This window comes from Rhinopithecus bieti, unplaced genomic scaffold, assembly GCF_001698545.2.
Source record: "Rhinopithecus bieti isolate Rb0 unplaced genomic scaffold, ASM169854v2 scaffold_6712, whole genome shotgun sequence".
Lineage (NCBI taxonomy): Eukaryota > Metazoa > Chordata > Mammalia > Primates > Cercopithecidae > Rhinopithecus > Rhinopithecus bieti.
In genome coordinates this window covers 516,755-541,825 of record NW_016805205.1, presented here as the reverse complement: position 1 = coordinate 541,825, position 25,071 = coordinate 516,755, and the positions used below count along the sequence as shown (strand labels likewise).

Below are 25,071 nucleotides of genomic sequence, written 5' to 3'. Positions count from 1 at the left end.
GGGTTTCACCGTATTAGCCAGGATGGTCTCGATCTCCTGACCTCGTGATCCGCCCGTCTCGGCCTCCCAAAGTGCTGGGATTACAGGCTTGAGCCACCGCGCCCGGCCTCTTCTACTCTTTACCTTTCATTCCCTAGTTGGTTTACCTAAATGCTTTCTAGGATCTAAGGATGTTGAGGGAGCAGCATCTCTGTGGCCTGGGGCACACAGATTACAGGGTTAACACTTGATAACTTGTTTATATCTTGGATTTCAGGGTCAACTTTTCAAGTTTTTATGGACTATGACCAGCTGAACCAAAATACTAAGATCACTGGCATATTTAATAACAATAATTTTGTTTAAGAGAAAAGCTACGGATGGACTTCTAGGGTTGTAAATTTAGTAGCAATTATTTTTAGTTATCCTAATATATAAAATTTGCAGTTCACTTATTCATTCAACATTGACTTATTATACCTATGTGCCAGATACTGTGTTGGACCATGGGGACACAAAAATGAGTCCTAATAGACGTCATTTTTGTCATCACAGAGCTCAATGTTGGGAGGCGGGAGAAGATAAGAAACACACACAGAGAGAAAGACATAACCAAATAACAACACACACACTAATACAAAATTGCATCTCTGATAATACCTGAAGGAGTGATTCACGTGCTTTCAGAGTTCTAATTGTAGAATGTAGCAGACAGAGGGTAGGATGTAGCAGACAGAAGAAAGGATGCTCTGAGGAAATGATTTCTGAGCTAAGATCCAAGGAATTATTCAGAGTTAAGTGTTAAAGATGTGGCATGAATCCAGGGAGAAGAACATGTGCAAAGGTCCCGTGGCATGAGAGACAGTGGCAAGAAGAAGGATTGAAAGAAGGCTGGAGTAGATAGCAAAGAAAGAGAGGTTGGAACAACATGATGCTGGGTTGTTAGGTGGAATCCAGATTGAGATCTTCATACTTTACATAAAAACATTTTGTTTTGTCTTAAAAATAATGGGTCTTAAAAATGGGAGGGCTTTAATTAGAGGTGGGAGGGTGACACAGTTAGATGTAATTTTTTTCATAATCACATTTGAGAGAGACCAGAGTGGATGCTGGTAGACCTGGAGCAATTTCACATAGTTGTCTGGTTGAAAGATACAGTAGGTTTTACATCTGGTTCCTTAAAAGGTCTACCCTTCTTTAAGCACAAATGTGAAATGAAATAGTTTTATTTTCTCCCCTTACTTCTTTCAAGTAAACCTTGTCAGATTTCATTTTCTCATCCCTTAGTGACATCTGAACAGATCCATACCTATTGCACATGTTTAATCATTTAGTCCAGTTCATGTTGGGCCCATTTAAAACTTCAGTCTCATGTTCACATTCAAATACTCCTCTCTTCTCTCAACTGCATCCAGTTTTGCTAAAAAACTTCCAAAAATGACAAAGTGCTATGTGTGCTTCCATACCTTCTCCCCATTCCACTAACCATTTCTCCTTTCGTATGTTGAGAACTTGGAGAAGAGATGAAGGGAGAAGGAGTCACATGCTTTTTTCTCTTAGTGGTGATGATGATGCCATCCTCTCTTGACAATCATTGTTTTTCTGGTGAATTCCAATGGGCTTCAAGTGTCCCCTTTGGGACAGCTCCCCAAATGCCACCGTCTTCCATGGAGCATGTGTGGGTTCTTCCATAACACATAGGGGGGCTCCTTGCTGCCTCATTGCTCCACTGCCCTTGCTCCCATCTCTCATGTCCTACTTGTGCCTTCTTACTGCTGGGTCTTCCTTGCCCAGCAGTCATCATCCTGCATAAGTTGCTGGCAAGATGACTCCCATCCAAGGAACTTCCACAGTGTCTGCTGGACCCATGGGACACTTACTCATCCTTGCCCAAGCAAAGGTAGGAAATCAGGCTGTTTCTGGGCTGCCTCTCTAAATTGACATCTCTTTTTCAGTTCTTTCTTTTCTTCACTTAAATAGTCATAAGTGTATTGTGACTACTTAAGTATATGTAAACTATATAAACAAATCTACCAGAAAAAGAGAAGCCAATGAAAATCCATCTTCCAATCTCTATAAGAGATTTTCATAGAGCCCACTTCACCTGAATTTACGGGAGTAGGGATGCTGTCAGTGGGGCTGATGGTGCATCACAAGGCTACAGACCACTGCTGTAACCATAACTTTCACTATTCCCCTTGAGTCCCTTCCTTCCTCGTAGTCATCTTCTTATGTAGGCTGGAGGAAGACGGTGGGATGATAGCTGTAGGTTGTAGCTGGTTTGGATATTTAATAAATCCCAAGGATGTATCTGGTCCCCAAATTGTTTCTGGGGTGTTTAGTATGTGAAGTAACTTTTATTTTATATTCTCAACTCTGGCTTCTGCTTTGATCTAGTGTGGCAAAAAGCAACTTCTTCAGAATCCTAAATGGTTTGGAAGTGTAATGACGTTAAAGGACATGGAAACGCTGGGCTAGGCCAGAAAAATACCTGATAAAACAGTCGGGTGCGGTGACTCACGCCTGTAATCCCAGCTCTTTGGGAGGCCAAGGCTGGTGGATCACCTGAGGTCAGGAGTTCGAGACCAGCCTGACCAATATGGTGAAACCCCGTCTCTACTAAAAATACGACAATTAGCTGGGCGTGGTGCCACACGCCTGTAGTCCCAGCTACTTGGGAGGCTGAGACAACAGAATTGCTTGATCCTGGGAGATGGAGGTTGCAGTGAGCTGAGGTTGTGCCACTGCACTCCAGCCTGGGCAATAGAGTGAGACTCTGTCTCAAAACAAACAAACAAACAAAAAAATAAACCAAAAGAAAACACATATTACATGGTGATCGATTGAATATCTAGGGTGAGGAAGAAGAAGGAAACAGGGTGACTGTTAAGTGTATGTTTTATACTCTACGTACCCAGTGGATGCTGGTACAATGGAAAACACTGAAAGAGGCCCAAGGTTCCCTGTAATCCCATCCTGCCCCATAGGAAGAGGGAGCAGCAGGATGGCATGATGTGTGTTCAGTGTGGACATTTTGAGAAGACATTGAATAGACAAGACTGGAGCTCAGAGGAATTATTTGGTCTAAAGATCTGTGAGTTCCTTTTTATTGGTGATAACTGAAGCTATGAGTATGGATGGCATTACCAGAGAGAGGTTTTAGTGAGAAGAGTACAGTGTACACATGCACATGAATGTGAATGTGTGTGTGTGTACACTGTGAATATAAACACTGTGTGTGCAGTGTCTGTGTGTGTGTACACTGTGAATATAGACACCTACAGACACACACACAGAAATTAGATTAATTTTAAAGGTTTGTAGACTCACTGTCATTATGAGTAGTCACATATTCTAACTCTCTATTTCTACATGTCTATGAAATGTGATATGGTTTATCCTATAATCCTAAGAAATTAATTGGTGAGCCCACTTATTGCTTCTAGATCCAAAAGGTGTATAACTTCCTTTGATAACAAACACAACTTAATTATTTTTGAATACAGCATTCAGACAGGAATGGAGGAGCAGGGAATAGAGACTAGTCCCTTACAATATATGGCTGGGTTATAAATCTATCTTTTCTGTGATTCTACACTCCATATTTTGTGGGGAGGCATTTGCACCCACCTTAGGGTGAAGGTCCCGGTGGGAACAGCATTGTGCCAGGCTCAGGGTGTGGTTGCATCCAGGCACAATGATCCCTCCAGGAGGGAGGAGCCCCATTGCAGAGAGTGGCAATCAGAGGCTGCAGCTGCAGCAGATAGGATTTTGAACAAGACTGTGGACTCTGCTGGTGAACTTGGAGTGGAAGATTCAGGGATTTTGATAGAAGTGGTTCAGAACTGAGAATGGTTTTGTTTTGTTTTGCCATTATTAGTACACCTTTTCCTCCTAAAATAATGATTTTAAAAATTAGGATGGGATCTCTAAAATCACCTATTAAAACTGCAAGAAAAGATGTAACAATAAATAATAATGGCAACAATGCACACGATTAACATTGTTCACATCTTCCCTCATACTAAGTGAAAGCTTCCCTTTTGGTGCTTGGAGAATTGAGGCTGAACCTACCTCCCAGATGCCTCCCAGATGGCTGTGATTGTCACATGGCTCTGCACTGGTGAAATCTCCTGTGACAGCAGGTTAGAGACTCTGCCGTGCAGCTCCACCTGTGATCTATTCAGAGGCTGGAAGCTGTTCACACACTAAAATGTAAATCCAAAATGCTCCAAGCACAGTCAGGTAATGGGAACTGTACTTTGAAAACCTGGCCTGTCCAGAGAATGTGTCCTGATACATTATTAATAATCCTTTCTTACTTGGGGAAAGAAACATTTATGCTAATTTAATTGGTATTGTGCTATAGTCATTTGAGGCTGCAAGAAAGCAGTACGTTTTACTTAAGAGCACAATTGCTTTTTAATTGCCATGTTTGGGGTGATTTTAGGACTTTTAGGACATGGCTAACTTTGCAATAAAAAATAGCTATTTATTCTAGTGATTTTCACAGTTTTTCAAGAAGAGAAGCTTTTGAAAGAGGTCAATTAAATATTTTACCTAAAATATCCCAACTTATGGAAGAGATTTATTGTTAAGCCTTTGAGCTTTTTTATTTTAGTTTATTTTATTTATTTTTTATTTTTGGTCTTTTACATTGTTAATAAATAATTTGATTTGGGCATGTAATAGTCTCATTAAGAGCAGTTTATCCTCTGAAAATTAGTTTTATTATATGGCTTCATATTCCTGGCTCCTAATTTACTCAGTCATGAGAAGGGCTCTGCTGTTACAAAGATCCTTAAATGTCCAGTGGGGAGATGTGGGGAAGACTGTGCCACAGTCTCAACGGGGTAGCTTCTCTGGTGTGACAGTTTTCCAGGTAGCTTTGGTTGCTTAGGTGGCCAAAAAAGTGTGAATTGCGAATGATTCTCCATTGTGTTTCAGGTTATGTTTCCTAGAATAGAAATGGGGTCCCCCTGGCTTTATGCATATGCAAAGGCCAGGGGTGAAGAAAGTAGGCTACGTTTGCAGAAATATAAATAGCTTTGTATAGAGGGGTGTAGAGATAGGGAGAGAAAGAGAAAAGATTATTTTATGTAAAGCAACATATTCCACACTGCATTCTGTGAACTATGGCATCCCTCCACAAGTGTGAAGATGTCTCCCAGGAAGTAAAGGTAGACACTCAACAGAGAACAACAGCCCAGCACATCAACACTAATGAAGCAGTTTTTTGTTTTTTTTTAACCTCCATGTTTATATTTGAGAGCTATGACATAGCATCATTTAAAAATGCTGCTTGCATGAATTTGAAAATCTCTGCGTATGAGACAAGTAGAAGGTTTGAGGATTTTGGTGAATAATCTTTCGGTGATTTTTTAAAAAGAAGAAATGGAATATTTTATTAAAGCATAATCTAAAATATTAAGTATTGATATTTGAGACATTCTCTAAGGCACACGGGTGCTGCATGTCACTCATACTGATGGGTCATGAATGAGTTGTGTCCAGAGAGACTGATTCCTTCTCTTCTCAGGAAAGGCCAGGTGGGGCCTGGGGCAGCTCCAGCTGCCAATACTCTGGTTGGTTTCATTCTTATGCTGTATGAATATTGTCCTTTTCTCTGAATGTCATGATGGGAGGTGGATGAGAAGCACTGTGCTGAGGTCCTTTTCTTGATTTTGTCACCAGTGTGTTTCCCTACTGTCTGTGGAATTTTGATCTGCAGATGTCAATGTGTCTTCTACTAAAGAGAGATTATACCCTCTCACACTATAAGAATTCAGTCAGCATTTTTGAAATATAAACACCTTAGCAAACCATTATGAAATATTTGATAATCAGTTATTTCTGTTTGATGAAGCCTTAGGGGAAAATAACATTATCATGTAATTACTGAGCAGACACTCTATGCCAGGCACCCTGATAATCTGTGAGACTAGTCTATTATTTGCCATTAGAAGACACACAAGTGAGTGTAATGAGCAGGTTAAAATTCTAGCACCACCATTCACCAGCTTTGGCAAGTCACTTAACATCTCTCTTCCTCAGTTTCCTAATCTATGTAACGGGGCTCATCATAGGATGTGCCTCATTAGTTAGTTGATCAAAATGAACAACCCTATTACTTACCTGATAAAAGTAAGTCATCCTTGTGTAATGTTGTGAGGATTATTATGTATGTGGGGTTTAGAATAGCACCAGTCATGTGGCAAGTGCTATAAAAATATTAACTATTATATTTACCTTCAGAGATTCCCAAGGTAGGTGACAGGCATGGTCATCAAGGTGTCCCTGCCTGGGAAAGAATTCAAAGATTCAATGGGTATGTCTGAACTGATTCCCTGAATCTAAGATGCCTGTGGTGCAGGCTCCAGAGATGTTGTCTTAAGCAGACTGGTCCTGTGTGTTATCTCACTTCCCCTGATTTCTGAGCCTTTTATGATCCTATAATGGGGCTACTCTTCAGGTTTTGAGCAATCCAGTAGCCTTCCAATACATTGCTTTCTGTTTAATTTAGTCTGAGTTGGTCTCTGCTGTTTGTAAACAAAAACTCGGACTAGTACATCCCCATTTGGATATTTAAGAAGAAGAGGCTCAGAAGGATTACAAGTCTTACTCAAGTTCTTGAAACTGGTGAAGAATAAAGAAGGAATTCAGCATGCATTATCCCTACTGCAATACCGTGAGCTCCTTTTACTAGAATAAACCTTTGGAAATACTTCCTTTAAAATAATGGTGGAGTTTTGTTAAGTTTTCTGTGAAAAGATCAATCAGTATTTTTATTTAGTGAACAATTAAGTAGGGTTCTTTGATATTTGAAAGAAGGTTTTGTTTTGTTTTGAGCAATGTGAGGCAACTACCACTGGAATACTGAGACATTTACTGAAACTTCATTTTGTGGCACTTTTGTTGGTAAATGCTCTGCCCAATATTATTATGATCTTGATGTCTCTGTCTCTTGTTCTGGAGTACCCTCTGTTGTACAAAGCTCACTGTAAAATAAGTAAATTTTGAGATACATTGCAATGTGTGCAATAAAGATTAAGTGATGAAGTGTGAATTACAGAATTTTACCATATTAATTTAGTTAACTGGTAAAAATGAATTCTAACTTAAATAGTTAACAGAGTTACTAGAGAAATTTTAGGATATAGTATGAATGGAAGCGAGCCCTAGAAAGACTCTTCAGAGAATGATGATGCTATGAATTTGAATTAACCAGGTTTCCGGCTGGGTGACATTTCCCTAATCTGAACTATCGTGTATATAACTACTAAGTTATGACATCAATTCATGAGCCTCAGGGGCTGTCACTGCAATCTCTTCAGAATTGTATGGTGTCTTGTAGAAATGACTTGGTCTATGGCAGTCTCATGCTGTGGTGTTTAGGTTTTGATGATTATGGGGTCACCAAAGTAGTTTAGGACAAAAAATGCTGAAACCGAATGATAAATTTGGGGTATAAGTAGAAATTGGAATTGGGTTATTAAACCAGAGATAGATCTTGAAACAAGTCCAGGTTGAATGTCGTTAAAATAAAGGAGGCCACAATCTATGTCAAGAAAGGATGACAAACGTGGAGAATCAGAAACAGGAGGAATTAGGGAGATGAGTAGTGGACAGAGCCAAGAGAAGAGGCAGTGAGCCTTGTGTCTGGACTGTCTAAATGACTGCTGCCCAAGACGGTGATTCTCCACCTTGGGCCACACACAACTGCTCTGTGACGATACATGTGGATTTTGGCTGGGAGTTTCTGGGTAAATGGATCTGACCTTTTCATATCCCAATGCTTGTACCAATGAAGAAACTAATTCAATAAGTTATGGTTCATGACATCTAAACATTGGAAATCTAGCCACTAGTCAGAGAAAATCATTCTCTCTTCCACTAATCTCCTTTAATATTTTAATATTACTATTTTCTATCAATTTGTTTACAAGATACAGATGAAATAAAACAGAAAGATTTTTCTTTTATTTATTTATTTTTTTTGAGACAGAGTCTCACTCTGTTGTCCAGGCTAGAGTGCAGTGGTAACATCTCGGCTCACTGCAATTTCTACCTCCTGGGTTTGAGCAATTCTCCTGCCTTAGCCTCCCGAGTAGCTTGGATTGCAGGTGCATGCCATCAAGCCTGACTAATTTTTGTGTTTTTAGTAGAAATGGGGTTTCACCATATTGGCCAGGTTGGTCTTGAACTCCTGACCTCAAGTGATCCACTCACCTCGGCCTCCCAAAGTGCTGGGATTACAGGCGTGAGCCACTGCACCCAGCCATAAAGATTTATTAGAATAGAAAAACAATAGTCCCCTGTATAACTTTGACATTTCCAGTTCCATTTTCCAGAGAAAACTAATATGAATAATTCATATATTTTTTGTTCCTGTAACTTACTCTCTTCTATCATTTGATTTGCTGATTTGCCTATTTGCTTAGATTCAAAAGAATAGGATTTAGCATACTGGATGCTTTCCCCTCCTCTTATTACACTTTTTGGTAAGGTTCTTCTTTAGTCACTCTAAGTAATAGACTATATTTCTTATTCCATCGGATTTAAGCAATATCACTTGAGACCCTTGACCACCTTGAAGGATGATGCTACCAGTGACCCTACCATTGTCTTTGCTTCTGCTTCTCCTACCTCTCCCACCTTATATCAACTCTGCCTTTACTTTTACATTCTCAGGGTTATGTTTGTACTAAATTCACAACCACAAGAAATATTTCATCTGTGCTCATCGGCTGATTCCAAAAAAATTAAAACTGTACTATTTAGTCTGTTCCATGTGTTCTCTTGGAGGTTTTTCTTTCTTTTATTTTTCAGAGCTATTGCTTTTCTTCATGTGCCTGGTGATCTTTAGTCGTTTGTTCATGTCTAAGATTCAGGACTTGGTTGAATTTGAAGGAAGCTAGTCTGGGTTGCTCTCCCAGTGTTGTGTGTGTAGGGTGTTTTCCCACTAGGTCTTAATGAGTAGGAAATATGGCTGTGATCTCTGTGTCTGGGAAAGGGCTTATCAATGGCAGGTTTCACTTGAGGATGAGCAGGAAAGGAGCTGGTTTTTGGACTGGGACCTCCAACCTGCCAGAATGGGAAAGGTTTTCCTGGAGCTCCAGAAATCTTTCCATCAGCTCTTCATTTCCATAGTTACTCGGTAGATTTATTTGGAGTTCTCAGGAGTTTGCCAGGGTAGAACCTGGACTGCCTTGGGAATGTGAAACGAAGGAGATTTCAAGCTTAAGTCACTAGTTCTGAAGGTTTCAATATCATGCTCCCTTTGTTCTCGTGTCGTCCTGTTTGCTTGCTACCTGTGTCTGGAGCCTCTCTGGACTCTGCCTTAAAGATAAAATCTCTCCTTTGCTGTCATATTCCTGTGCATGTTTTCTTTTTTTTCTTTTTTTCTTTTTTTTTTTTTTGAGACGGAGTCTCGCTCTGTTGCCCGGGCTGGAGTGCAGTGGCCGGATCTCAGCTCACTGCAAGCTCCGCCTCCCAGGTTTACGCCATTCTCCTGCCTCAGCCTCCCAAGTAGCTGGGACTACAGGCGCCCGCCACCTCGCCCGGCTAGTTTTTTGTATTTTTTAGTAGAGACGGGGTTTCACCATGTTAGCCAGGATGGTCTCGATCTCCTGACCTCGTGATCCACCCGTCTCGGCCTCCCAGAGTGCTGGGATTACAGGCTTCTGTGCATGTTTTTCAATGCTGTTTTAAATCTGTCAACAGGCAGAAAGACAGAAACTCTGTTTCTGTCTTTCAGAAATGTGTTAAAAACCTCTTGTCTTAGGATGGACCATTCTCTCTGATGTAATAAGCTTGTTTATGTGTGATTATTTTATTGGGGTCATTGGAAGTAATGGAGACAAGCATCTACTCTAAAAGCATCTACTCTAAGTCTACATTCTTGGTGAGACTTACTCAAACTTGATCAGACTCGATCCGAAAACTAACAATGACTTTTTGACACCTCTTTGGAAAGATTTTACAAACTCTCCTGAAATTAAAAGTAAAAGAAATTAAGTTGCTATATTTATAATGCTTTGAAATATGCATGAAGCTACTTACATTTTTAATATTATTCATCAAGGACATAGAGCTAGAGCCTAATCTGATAATAATAGAGGCATCAGTTTTCTCCGTCAAGTGAACCCCTGAAAGTTTCCTACAAGATGAGAGTAAGATAGATATCTAAATCTTATAGCAAATTCTGATATCTTCCATGATGATGGAGGTTGTTTTTGTTTGCCTAATACCTGTTATCTAGAGTGACAATAACTGAAAAAACCCTCAAGGCAACTTTTACTGGAAGTCTCTAAAACCCAGCTTCTTTTGTTTCATGTTTCTTTGCTGGTTGACTTTGAAATTTCAATATGCCTTAGAGAAGAGTCAGATGACCATGAATTGAGAATAGAACTGAGGCATTTCAGTTTACATGGTGAGGATGAGAGACCCAGGCTTCATCAACAAAAGGATTAAAATAAGCATGAGATCAAAGATTTCTAACAAATGGAAATTAGGGAAGGACTCTTAGATGCAACACAAAATGGAAGCATAGGAATGTAGCATTATTGAACAATCTAGCTGCAGATTTCATGTTTCCAGGCATGGGGTAGGTTTGGGTCAAAAACTAAAATCATTCGTTAAGAGTTAGTTTGTTCATTTATGTATTTAATCATCCTTTTATTCATTCTACAAATATTTATTGAGCAGTTATTAAGCTCTTATAATGAGAATTCTGGGTATCCAGTGGTGAAAATGTAGACTTGGATTCTGTTCATTGAAAGATTAAGGTCTAATGTGGGCTGTAACAATTAAAAAGACAATAGTCTTTGCTAAAATCTAGCTGGAGCCAAAGCACATGAGGGTTAGTCAACAATTACTGCCATGACAGATGTGTTTTTATGTGCCGAGTATAGTTAAGTAATTTATTAGATTTTTTTTTCAAATATAGATATTGGCATTAATAAAGTAAATACATTCCACAGTGTGGGCAGCCTTAGCCATCAGCTGAAAATTACCTCGGTAACGTAGTATTCTCAGCAATATTCATTTACAAATGATGTGGGTTCCCAAAAATTTGTAAACAGAAGCTACAGGCATTTTCCAAAGCCTAATGGCACTGAGGGGTTTTGATGGACACTTGACCTTCCAGATGGGGAAATGAAAATGTAACCACTGGTTCACTCTGGCCAGATTCCAAAATCAATGTGTTGGTTTTTTTTTTTTTCTTTTTTTTATTTTGTAGATGGAGTTTCACTCTTGTTGCCCAGGCTGAAGTGCAATGGTGCAATTTTGGTTCACTGTAACCTCTGCCTCCCAGATTCAAGCAATTCTCCTGCCTCAGCTTCCCGAGTAGCTGGGATTACAGGCATGTACTACCATGCCTGGCTAATTTTGTATTTCTAGTAGAGATGGGATTTCTCCATGTTGGTTAGGCGGTGTTGAACTCCCGACCTCAGGTGATCCAACCGCCTCGGCCTCTCAAAGAGCTGGGATGCCAGATGTAAGCCACTGTGCCCATCATGTATTGGGTTTTGATTGATGATTGCATTCCCCTTGTCCTTGCTGGTCCTTACCTGAATGTGTGCAATTCTGAGATTTGATAGGGCAAGTGGAAAAGTTAGAGTTGAGTCTAAAAATACTGTCTACCTTTAGTAATCAGGCCGAGAAAAAGTTCGATAGGAATGAACTGAGCATGCATTTAACAAGCTAAATCTACATCAAAGGGACAGAAAGGAGCCACTTGATAATAAAATCTTGCTTTGATTGAAACTGGGCAAAAGCCAAAGGTACTGGAAGGAGACTCTTAAACATACTGAATTGTTTTGATCAAACACTCCATAAATCTACGGTAAAATGTGAAATTTTTCCAGTAAATTGTGAAGCTACATCAAAATGGTCCTCTTGCTGAGCTCCAGAGTTGAGCTCTTGTTCATAAAGTTCTTTTCTTTCTAATTAAATAACAGATATAGATACATGCATTAATTCGAAATAGATTTACTGAATATCGAACATGTACAAGAATTTCTTATCAGGAATTATGATGAAAAGTGACAGGTTTCTTCTTTCACACATTTCTTTGATTATGAAGAAGTAATTTAACAGATTTCACCAAAAATTCTTATTAAAACAATGAAGCATTCTTAAAGTGTAACAGTACTCATTGGTAAAGCAACTTTATTTGGACATAATAAAATCAACAACCCACTATATTGTATTTCAGGCTATTTTATTCACCACTTTGTCAGTGTTTGGGAGTAACTGTTTAAGATTTATTTCCTTTATTGTACTGTAAAATGCTGGAACAGGAACTATTTTTTTTTTCAGGACTAGCCCATAATAGGGAATCAATAAAATGTTACCAAATGAAGCTGTCATACATTGGGATATATTGAGAAAACTAATTTGTATGACTTGATATCATCTTTATATATACTCATGGTTTGTGTCTAAGTGGGAGAGAATTGATAAGATTTAGAGAATTTTCATATGAATCTATCTAGCTCACAATCAGAGACATTAGAGATAAAATGATGAAAATATAATAAACCAAAATTAAGTGCAGATCCAGATAGTTAGTTGGTGTCCTAGAGGTCTAACAGCCTATGAAGCAGAAAAAAACTTTCTCCTGGGGAGGCTGAGTGTCAGGTAGCCAGGCAATTCTCCACTGGAGACCTGTGATAACCCTGATATCCATAGTCATCAAGCATTTAGGAGCTCCAAAGGCAGGCTTGGTGCAGGGCAGGGTTAGATAAAAATTAGTTTTACCTACAAATGTGTCTACTTTCTGCAGCCCAAGTTACAATATCCAAGAAAACATATGAAATAAAGTTCTAGTGTAGCTGATGTCAATTTAAAGGGAACACAGTGAAACAAATTGCCCTTGCAAGGGTTTCTAAGAAAAAAATCATCTTCTGTATTGGATGGATACCAGAGCCAATTAACAACAACAGGTAACATTTGTTGATACCTGGTAACAAATGTGTGATACAGGTAACATTATTTGAAAATGGTGCTTACTATTTGCAAACACTATTAAATAGTGTGCATGCATCATCTATTTCAATCCTCACAAACTCTGTACACTCTACATTCATTAGGTCCATTTTACGTCTAAGAAAACTGAAGATAAGACAAGTCAAATTGACCAGGAAGGGGCAGAGGGAGGACCAAGATTCAGGCTACTTGGCTCCAAATCTCACAGCCTTGAGCTCTGTGTAACATTGCCTCATCTTGTAGAAGAATGCGCATAAGGGCGAAAGAACAGAAACATACCCTGGGGAATGAGCCTGGCAGGTACTGTACAATGAGAATCAGAGTGGAACAGCTTTGAAGGAAGAGCCTGTAAACCAGTAAAGAAGGTTAAGAATAGTGGTTTAGTTAGGGAGACTGCCGCTTGATGTTCATGTGGATACCTCATACTCGATTCTGTTGTAGGTACAAGGTAGCAGAGAAGGCACTTCTGCTTAGTAAGGAAGGTGGTTTCATTATAATGCCAAATCCATTATTGTCCTAGGAAACTGATAATCAATTGCTGTGCCTAGAAAGGTGGTGTCCCTGTTGCTCTTCATTATATGATGCCAAATCAAATCTTTTTTTTCTTTCTATTTTATAAGCATGATACAAACAACACAGAGAGTTTGGGTTGAGGAAAGTTGTTATTGTTTGAAGATATTCAGTTTATTAATAGATTTAGTAAATACCTATTTATTAAATAGATATAGAGGTATCTAAACAAATATCTCTCATGTGCCAGACATTGATCTGGAGGCATGAAATATACTATCAAACAAATAGACATGTTTTTACATACTTGGACCAGACAATAAATAATGAATATAATACAGCCATAAACTGTATAGAATATTAGAAGGTATTGTGGAAAAATTAATCAGGGTACAGCTGGGGTTGGTATTGGAAGTGCATTGTTATTTTAACTAGTTTGGGCAGACTAGAACTCTCAGAGAAGGTGACATTTGAGCAATTATTTGAAGGAGGGGAATACATTGGTCTTGGGGATATCTCAAGGAAGAGTGCTTCAGCAATAGGAACAGCCAATGCAAAGGTTTCAGATGTCCTATATGTTCTACATTTGCTCCACATACGTGCTGTATGTGTTCCTGGGTAGAAGTGGTGGTGGTGTCCATGGATGTTCTTCTCTGATTGCTTCTATTTTCTCAGTGAAATAATAAGCAGGATTGTCAGCTGAGAGTGAGGATGGTGGAAGAGGGAAAGGGGATTTGAAGGAAGATGAGAGTGGGTGATACAGTCCTCTATCAGTATGGGAGACAGAATGGATGTATTAGTCTACTAGGGCTGCCATAACAGAGTACCATACTGGTGCTTAAACAACAGAAATTTATTTTCTCACAGTCCAGGAGGCTGGAAGTCTGAGAGAGCTTTAAGGCAAAGGTCTGTTCCAAGCCTCTCTCCTTCGTTTGTCGATGGCTGCCTTCTCCTTGAGTCTTCACGTAGTCTGTCCTCTGTATCCAACTGTGTTTACATTTCCTTTTATTCAAAGGACCTCAGTCATGTTTGATTAGGGCTCATTTTTATGATCTCACTTTAACTCAATTACCTCTTTAATAGACCTTGTCTCCAAAAACAGTGACATTTGAGGTACTAGGAGTTTGGACTCAATATATAAATTTTGGGAGGACACAATTCATTCCATAACAATGGACAATATACAGTTAGAAGAGTCAGGAGTTAAGAATTAATGAGAAAGAACTTCACTAGGGGTGAGAATTGAGGGTTTATATTTAATTTTTAGGTAACCTCTACTCAGAAGCTCTAGATGTAGCGCTTTTAAATTTCTCACCAATGTCTGAGAAGACACAGACAAATGTGAAAGCTCAAATGGTAACATAAAAATAAACAAAACAATAACTGACCTAACAATTAACAAGACATAGAGGACAAAAGAAAGAAAAGACACACACACACACACACACACACACACAAAACGTGGAACAAGCCTGGCAAAAGTGGATTCTGTGTATAAGGTTTATTTATTTATTTTTAACTCAGAGAAATGAAATAATGAATAGAAGAAAAGAATCAACCCCACTGAAGCAAAACTGCACCAGATAAATTATCATTGGAGACTAGATACTGACCTTGGGATCCTGCGCAGTAACCTGCTCTCTAGCTATAAACCCGAGAACACAATTGAACTGTCACTCACAAAAGATTAGCAGTGTCATGGGCAAATCACATAACAGATCTGTTGGCAAACACTTCATCTCTATATGTTCTGCTTTATTGAAAAAAGAGAAAAGTAATAAAATCCTGTGAAGAAACAGTGCAGGACCAGGGTAAGAAACATCATCATGAAGACGCAGAGGGAGAAGGTGAATTTAAAAATTATTAGTAAAGCATTGACTAGAACACATCATTCCAGTGAAACAGAATCGAAAAAACCCAAAAGGGAGATATAGGATGTGATGACAAAAAATATACCTGAGACAAAGAAGGACAGCAAGTAGAATAATAATCCACCCTGATTTGGGTAACTGTCAGAATTAAAAAGTGAGAAATGGGAATAGTCATTTGGAGGATAACATTTAGAAGTTTTTTGAGAATGCAGAGGTAAATGACAGCAATAAGAAAATAAAAGAACTGATCTTATTGCTGAAAAAACATTAAAAATGAATAGGAGAGAAATAATAGTTAAAGCTATAACCAATTAAAACTACCTTGCATGTGCAAATTGAAAGGCTCATTAATAATGAGAACAGATTCACACTGTGACATAGCCTGAGTCTGTACAAAGAAAGCAAAATTAAAAAATCAAATGACCAACCCCTTCCAGTATAACAAGCTCCTTATAAACAACCATGGAGAAAAAAAAATCTACTAAAATGTTTGATGCAATCTAAAATGCCAAAAATACAGAGCATATTTTGCAAAATTATAATTTGTTCTAATAATTCTGTAATTAGCCAACTTGTCTTTTGTTTGTTAAGGGAGATAAAAATATATTCAGATATAGAATTGGTACATAAAAGTGCCACCTCTATGATATTCTTTTAAAAAATCACTTAATAATACCAGTTCACAGAAGTGAAATGAAAATCAGAAGTTGAATGACAGGCTGAGGAGATAAAAAAAAAAAGAATAACATTAACTGTAGTATATTGTGATTCAGTGGAATGATGAAGAATATTGAAATGAAATATTTTATTTTCTAAAATGTATAATTGACATATAATAATTCTGCACATTTACAGGAAACAAGATGACGTTTTCATACATGTATACATTATGTAATGACCAAGTCAGGGTAATTAGCATATCCATCACTTTGAACATTTATCATTTCTTTGTGATGCAAATATTCAAAAATCTCTTTTCTAGCTCTTTTGAAATATACAGTATACATTATTGTTAACTCTAGCCATCCTACTATAGATGCAATAGACCACCAGAACTTATTTCTCCTAACTGTAGCTTTGTACCCATTGACCAAACTCTCACAAAACCCCTTTTCCCCATTCTCTGGTTATTACTATTCTACTCTCTACCTCTATGAAAACAACTTTGTATATTTCACTTATGAGTGAGATCATGCAATATTTCTCTTTCTGGAGATTGAAGATAATCTCCAGATTCATCCAAAAAGATTACATTCTTTTTGTGGCCAAATAATATTCCTTTGTGTATATCTACCACTTTTTTTTTCATTCATCCGTTGATGGATATTTAGGTTTATTCCATATCTTGGCTATTGGAATAATGCTGCAATAAACACAGAGTCCAGATATCTCTTTGACATACTGATTTCATTTGTTTTGGATATATACCCAGTAGTGGAGTTGCTGGATCACATAGTAGTTCTATTTTTAATATTTTGAGGAACATTTATAATGTTTTCCATAATAACTCTATTAATTTACATTCCCACAAGCAGTGTGTAAAGGGTATAAAGGCTCCAACACTTGTTATCTTTTGATTTTTTGATAGTCATTGTTCTAATTGGATAGTGCCTGATCTCCTTGTAGTTTTGATTTGCATGTCCCTGATAATTACAGTCACTGAGCATTTTTAAACGTATCTGTTGGCTATTTGTCTGCTTTTGATAAATATCTATTTAGGTCTTTTGCCCATTTTAAAATTGGGTTACTTGCTTTGTTGTTGTTGAGTTGTTTCAATTCCTTATAATTTTGGATATTGGTTGCAAATAAATTATTTCATTTTGTAGGTTGTTTCTTTGCTCTGTTGATTGTTTCCTTTGCTGTGGAGAAGCTTTTTAGTTTGACACAGTCCCATTTGCCTATATTTGCTTTTGTTGCTCATGCTTTGAGGTTTTATCCAAAAAATCCTTGCTTAAATCAATTTCAGGGAGCTTTTCTCCTATGTTTTCTTCTAGTAGTTTCACAGTTTCAGGTCTTATGTTTAAATTTTTAGTTGATATTGAGTAATTTTTTTATAGTGAGAGGTAAGAGTCTAGTTTCATTCTTCTGTATGTGGATTTCTACTTTTCCCAGCACCATTTATTAAATAGGCTATTCTTTCTCCATGGTGTACTTAGCACCTTTGTTGAAAATCAATTGGCTGTAGTTGTGCGTGTTTATTTCTAGGCTTTCTATTCAGTATCATTTTGCTATGTCGCTGTTTTTACGCCCGTTCCATGTTGTTTTGGTTACTATAGCTTTGTGGTATGTTTTGAAGTCAGGTGGAGTGATGCCATCCAAAAACAAACAAACCCGAAATAAGTGGAAGGGAAAAAATAATAAATATTGAAGCAAAAATAAATAAAATGTAGACAAAAAAAACCCTAAAAAACAAAATAAAGTTGGTTTTGGGAAGATAAACAAAATTGGCAAACTTTTAGCTAGACTAAAAAAAAGAGAAGACTCAAATAAATGAAGTCAGAGATGAAAAAGGAGTCTACTAATAACAATTAAATAAAAGTGTAATTGATATGTACCTATGCATAGAACTATTTGCTATAACTTGGGTACATTGTATGTTTCTAAAGAGACTAAAAAATATATCAAACTCTAAAAAAAAAAGAAAACAAAATGGAGTCTGGCACCACAAGATACAAAAGATCATTAGATACTATTACAAACAATTATATACCAACAAATGGGAAATCCTAGAAGAAATGGACAAATTCCTAGACAAATACAATTTATTCAGATTAAAAAATGAAGTAATAGAAGATCTCAGTATACCAATAAGTAACAAAATTAAATCAGTGATAAAAAGCCTTTCATCAAAGAAAATCCCAGGATCAGATGGCTTCACAGCTAAATTCTACAGAACACTTAAAGTGGAACTTAAACCAATTCTTTTTAAATTATTGCAAAAAAATCAAAGTGGAGTAAATTCCTCCAAATTCATTCTATAAGGCCAGCATCGTCCTGACACCAAAACCAGAAAATGCAACACCACAACAGAAAAAGACAACTATAGGACAATAGTTCCAGTGAACATATATGCAAAAATTCTTAACAAAATACTAGCAAATTGAATCCAACAGCATATAAAAAATTGTTCACCATGATCAAATGGATTTAATCCCAGGGATATAAGGATGGTTCAACATATGCAAATCAATAAACATGATACAATATATCAATACAATGAAGGACAAAAACCCTCTGATCATATCAATGGAAGCAAAAACAACAAAAAAGGCATCTGATAACATTTAACATCACTTCCTGGTAAAAACTCTCGACAAAGTAAGTATAGAAGGAACATACCACAACATAATAAAGGACATACATAAACAGTCCATAGCTATTATCATACTACATGGGGGAAAGCTAAAAGCTTTCTTTCTAAGATCTGGAACAAGACAAGGATGCCCACTTTCACCACTTTCATTCAACATAGTACTGCAAGTTCTATCCAGAATAATCAGGCAAGAGAAAGAAAGGGCATCCAAATTAGAAAGGAGAAAGTCAAGTTATCTCTGTTTGCAGAGAGCACGATCTAATATACAGAAAACCCCAAAGACTCCACCCCCACCCAAAATGAAACTAATAAATTTAGTAAAGTTGTAGGATACAAAATCAACATACAAAAATTGGTAGTATTTCTATATGCCAATATAGAGTTACCTGAAAAAGAAATCACAAAGCAATCCCTTTTACAATAAGTACAAAAAAAACTAGAAACAAATTTAACCAAAGAAGCAAAAGATCTTTACATCAAGAACTATAAAACATTTATCAAATAAATTGAAGAAGACACACAAAAAATGGAAAGATATCTCCGCTCATGGGATGAAATGGATATTGTTAAAATATCCTTACTAACCAAAGCAATCTATAAATTCAATGCATTCCCTATCAAAACACAAATTACATTTTTCACACCAATAGAAAAAAGAAATCCTGAAATCTGTGTGGAACCCCAAAAGACCCTGAATAGCTAAAGCAATCTTGAGCAAAAAGAACAAAAGAAAAATATTTTCTAAATTAAAATTAAGACATTTAAAACATATAACATTAACAACCATTACAGTATAATTGCTGATGTAATATTACATTAACAAAGACCAGTATGGAAATTAGAAAAACTCAAAAAACTTAAAGGTTAACACAGCAGAATAGAATGTATGTCTTCTGAAACACTGTGGATCCTATAAGTAAAATAAAACTTCTTAAAAGCCTATATAGCAAAGAAAACAAAAGCAGCAGCAAGACCCTGAAACAAGAAAACAGAAGCTAGAGCAGATATAGGGGTTAAAACTGAGCTAAGAAAAAAATATTTGTGTGTTCTGTTTGAGAGGAATGAGTTGTTATAAGCAATAGCATTAAAAAGACACCCATTCTAAATATTTTGTGACAATTTTAAAATCACAAAGGTAAAGAAAATATTCTAAAATCATATAAAATATTTCAGAAGGCTGTTTTAATTTAAAGATGGAGCTCTTTGGTAAGGTAAACACAAAAATCTTATTTATTAAGAGTGTCATAAAAAAGTACAAAAGGATTTCCAAATAGAAGAATAGGCAAAGATTTATCAGGCAAATGAAAGGTTTACAATATTAGTGTTAGAGATTCAGAATTCCAGGTAAAAGGTATTTAATAGTTGGAAATCATTAAGTGGGGGCAAAGAAAATTAAAATAAATCAATATAAAATTAAAGGCAAAGGCAATCTGGGAAATATTTGCAATGTTTACTACAGTCAATAAGCTTTCAGCATTTAAAAAAAAGTCTTAAAGGCAACCATAAAATAGTAGAGAAAAAATAAAAATAAGAGAAGTGGAAAGGGTAAATAAATGTGAAAATTAACCCAATTGGAGGATCAAAGGAATGGGCAAAAATAAAGTGACATCTTGTTTTCACCTACTAATAGACAAGTGGGTTTTTTTTTTTTTTTTTTTTCATTTGTTTTTAAAAGAATAATGCAACTTTGAGTTTGTAGGTAATTGAAAAATCTAATACCTTGTTGACAGACCCATAAATTACCAGTCTTTTTCAAAGGAGGTTTAGGTTACTTGTATCAAAAGCCTTAAAATATTTCATTTCCTTTGATTCAGTAATTTCATTTCTCAGCAATATTTTGGGGAAAAATGCATGTGTTCACTCAATAATATGTTGTAATGAGAGTTCATTCATAGTTGGTATTTGTTTGCTACTTAAAAAACAAAAAAACAGGTTTCTTTCCTATTGTATTTTACTAAAAAGACCAAATTTAAAGTAGACTATGTTGTAAACCCCACTTTAATATTTCTGATAATATATGTGATGACAGAAGACAATCCTCATAGTTAATAATGTAAAATTAATAAAAGCAGGTAATAAATTTTCAATTTCAAATTCTATTTATAAAGTATCTTTATAGAAAAAAGCCCAAAAATATAAAAATAGAAGCAGATATTTAAAAATTGCCTAGAATTCTGAGTGATTTGAGTGATTTTTGTTTTACTTTTTATTTGGTGTATTTCCAAACTTAACTGTAATCATAAATCAATGTTATGATAAAATATGATTTAAAAATACTTGCCCAGTGCTGAAAATAAAATGATGTGGATTTTTTCCTTAGCTTGAATCATTTGACTATTTTTCGAACTCAAAGTTATTTCTGATTCCTCAGGTGGAATTATCTTTTGTGTAAACTACAGTATCCTTTATGCATTTCTCTGAAGATACCTAAACTGTGGGGTTATTTGGACTTAGTTGATAATATATTTGTCTCTATCTTTAGGACTATGACTATATTAGTCTGTTCTCACACTGCTATAAAGAACTACCTGAGACTGGGGAATTTATAAAGAAAAGAGGTTTAATTGGCTCATGTTTCCACAGACTGTACAGGAAGCGTGGCAGCATCTGCTTCTTGAGGGGGCCTCAGGGAGCTTTTACTCATGATGGAAGGCAAGGAGGGAGCAGGTGCCTTACATGGCAGGAGCTGGAGGTGCCACAGGCTTTTAAACAACAAGATCTCACTCACTCACTATGATGAGAACAGCACCAGGAGATAGTACTAAACCATTCATGAGAATTCTGCCCCCATGATCCAATCACCTCCCACCTAACTACTTCTCCAACATTGAGAAGCACAGTGGGACATGAGATTTGGCTGGGGATACAGATCCAAACCATATCAGGGACTATGAGCCCCCTCAGTTTTAGGTATCCTATTCTATTAATATTTTAATACAAAATGCCTCAACAGTGGCCTGTTTCCACATATGGATAATGCTTATTAAATATTGGCTGAATTGAATGAATTTATTCAACTTTGTTTATGGAGACAGAAACTTACAGGCAGAATAAGTGGTTTATAAAATCAGTTAATAATACAAAGCACTTTGGATGTGGGTTTTCTAATGTTGTATTCTCCTAATTTACCAACTTAACCTATTTCCTGTTTACCCTGAGAAATGAGCTCTGGCAGCAAGCTGCACTTTTCTGCCTTTCTTTCTTTTTTTTTTTTTCTAAATGGGAAACAGGTTAAATATTTATGTGTTCAGGTAATTTGGTCCCACCTTATTTATCTTCTTTATTTCATAGATACGATATAGTTTTAAATAACCTACACAAAAATCCTTTTACTTAAACACGTTTTAAGTAAATACTGGGCTTGAAAAAATGTATAATTTAAAATCTCATAGTTACATAATTAAAAGCCATCATGCTTCAATTGAAGACTATTCTACTAAAAGTGCAATGATTTCCCACAAATTGAAATGCCTAGAGTCAGTACAATTTACTAATTTTCATATATATTACTTTTCTCCTTTACACAAATAAGTAATATTTTTTCCTTCTTTGGAAATTTAAAAGAGGGAAAATAATGGGGTAGTGTGTATCAGGGAAGCTATCTGGATGACCTCATGGTATCATTGATGTGTAAGGGCACAAACGGCAAGTATGCCTCAGGAAGAGTGTAATAAATATGAACTGGAAAAAAATTACCTGAAAGGATACTGCAGCTATAATTAGTGAATCCTCTGTATAAAGAGTCTTTTATATTTATCATTTTACTCCAGTCAATCAAGTGATATTTTTAAGGTGTCTTTGGTACTGGTTTGTGATATATGGAGACTTAGAATTTAATTGGGTAAAGTAAACAAACAGAAAAAAATGATAAAACTATCTTTATAAAGAAAACATTTCCAGAAAGAGTTGAACTTTGACCAACCTCAAAGCTTCCTAAAATATTCCACTCCCTTCCCCAATTTAGAGTGTTTCTACCCTCCTTCACAGTCTTCTGCTGCCAGAGAGTTTTGAATAAAGTCCTATGGGAATGGTGCTCTGGTGGATTTTCTTCCCCAAGCAGAAAATACTACAGGAACTCAGAGGTGAGGTGGGTGAGATTATTTTGAGTTTTTTTGATCAATGGAGATTGAGGGAGTAAGGAAATATTTGAATTTAGCTTAAATGAGTGAATTATTTACAGATTGAACAATAGACTTTATATATTTAGAGTTTATCATTAGAGATAAGTTTTTACCCTGTGTTCCTACATATATCAAAGCTAAAAATATGTGTAAGACAAAATCAGGACCTGTAAAACTCCTTGGGAAGGTAAGCATATGAATATATGCACCAATTAAAATGTAAATAAAGCCAGGAACTGTCAGAGAGTACTTTAGTTTCTGCCATGTTTTTGAGTATTAATATGGATTTCTAAAACCCGCATACATTCTAATCCACAGTCTCAAAAATTTCACTGCAAAAGGAACTTTTAAATGAAAACCATTTACTTGGCATGGCAATAGAGCCAGAGCTTTCAAAGAAATATTTTTAAAACTCTTTGATTTATTATAATGTGACAAGAACATTATCACTAAAAACAAATATAAATGTGTTATTTAAGGTATAAATGCAGAAACAATATAATCATCAAAATATTTATGTTAAGTTCTGAGCTACTTATAACAGCCAGGTTAAACATGTGTTCATTCCCACAAATTTCAGTTGCCTCTAAATGTGTTCTTTTGTCCTAGTCATTATGCATTTCAGTGCCGAGTACTGTTCTTTTCAGATATGGAAGAAATAAAGTGGGACCTTTTTCTCTGTCTTTCAAGTGGGATTTGAGTGTAGTGTACAGAGCATTGTGTTTACCTGGTCTACCCTTTGGGTATCTATGGTCTGAATGTTCATGGTCCTCAATGCAATAGTATTAAAGTGTGGGGCCTTAGGAGATACTTAGGTCATGATGGCAGAGCCCTCATGAATGGGATTAGTGACCTTAGAGAAAAGGCCCAGACAGCTGCCTCTTCCTTCTACCAAGTGAGAAGGCACCGTCTCTGAACCAGAGAATGAGCCTTCAACAGACATCAAATCTGCTGGTGTTTTGACTATAGCTCCCCAGGCTTTAGAACTGCAAAGAATAAATTTGTTATTTATAAATTACCTAGTTTATGGTATTTTTGTTATAGGAGTCAGAATGGACTAAGGTAATATTTTAGATTAAAGGACCAAGGCTCTGCTTATGGACCAGTGGTATGCTGGCAAATGTTTTCACAATAGGCTGTTTGAAAAAAAAGTAGGGAACTGATTTGTAGTGTTTGCCAATTTTCGTGCTATAAATACTACCATTATGGCCATTTCAAACTACCAATGCAATGTCACCGAAATACAGCTGGAAAGAGATGTACTGAGGGACACCATTACAAATATTTTCATCGCACAGGCATGATAGACGTGAATAACTTCAAGGGCATAGATCAAAGTAAATGTAGGAAATTAATTAGGACGTGATGAGTTTTGCATATTTATTTTCTTTGCTTTAGTATTATTTATTTAATTAGAAGTTCATATAATTTAACTTTTAATAACCACTATGTTTAAAAACCAGCTTGCAAAATTCCTGAAAATTTAACAACAGGCTTCCATAAACTGATAAAAGCACACTCCAGAAAAGCACATGTTTTGTGTGTTTACTCCTTGTTTTCGAAATATGGTCCTACAGACTGGCATTTCATCATCACCACCACTTAGAAATTTGTTATAAATGCAGAATCTCAAGTTCCATGCCAGATATACCTAATCAGATTATTCATTTTAATAATATGTTCAGATGATTTCTACTCAAATTGCAGTTTTAGAAGTCCTGGAAATTTCACTCTAAGTGCATGCCAGGCTCAAGGATGGGACAGTTCTTAAGTAACTGAAAAGTGTACTGCTAACACAAGTTTTTAAATTTGGAGGGATATATTTTAAGGCTGTAACTGAAAACTCAATCAGATTTTAAATCTTGAAAGCTAGGGGAACATGGAATTGGGACACAGGTTAAAGTAGTGGTCTACATGTATAATTCACATGACTTTAGATATAACCCGATTAAAAATAAATACCTACTTAATTGTCACAGCCACAGGAAATGCCTAATGATATAGCAAAGAGTGTGTCACAGCACTTTGTCTTCCATGATGAAAACATCTAATTTTAAGTTGGATGTCAACAATCACATTTTCTTCCTAAAATAAGTATTTAAAATTCTATTCATAATGAACAGAACTGCACATGAAAACAGAAACAATGGAAAAGACAAAATGCACAGAGATGGACTGAAAGTACTACTGAATGTAGCATTCCAGAGACAGGCAAAATAGGAGTCCTGAATTTTGCAGAGGATTTTGGAGAAAGGTGTTCTTCTCTTTTTTCTCTCTCTTTCTT

General features: G+C 36.4%; 1 long non-coding RNA gene across 3 annotated transcripts in view; it reads left to right on the top strand.

The window, feature by feature from the left end:
• Nucleotides 1–25,071, top strand: part of LOC108529395 (uncharacterized) — a 69,999-nt gene that overhangs the window by 34,999 nt on the left and 9,929 nt on the right. The window contains exons 4-5 of one of the 3 annotated variants that reach the window (XR_001885516.1): nt 13,077–13,272; nt 22,654–22,748. The exons of 1 other annotated variant lie outside the window; for it this stretch is intronic. This is a non-coding gene — a long non-coding RNA (uncharacterized LOC108529395). The remainder of the gene's footprint in view (nt 1–13,076; nt 13,273–22,653; nt 22,749–25,071) is intronic. One more of the 3 variants, XR_001885515.1, reaches the window with a different exon arrangement.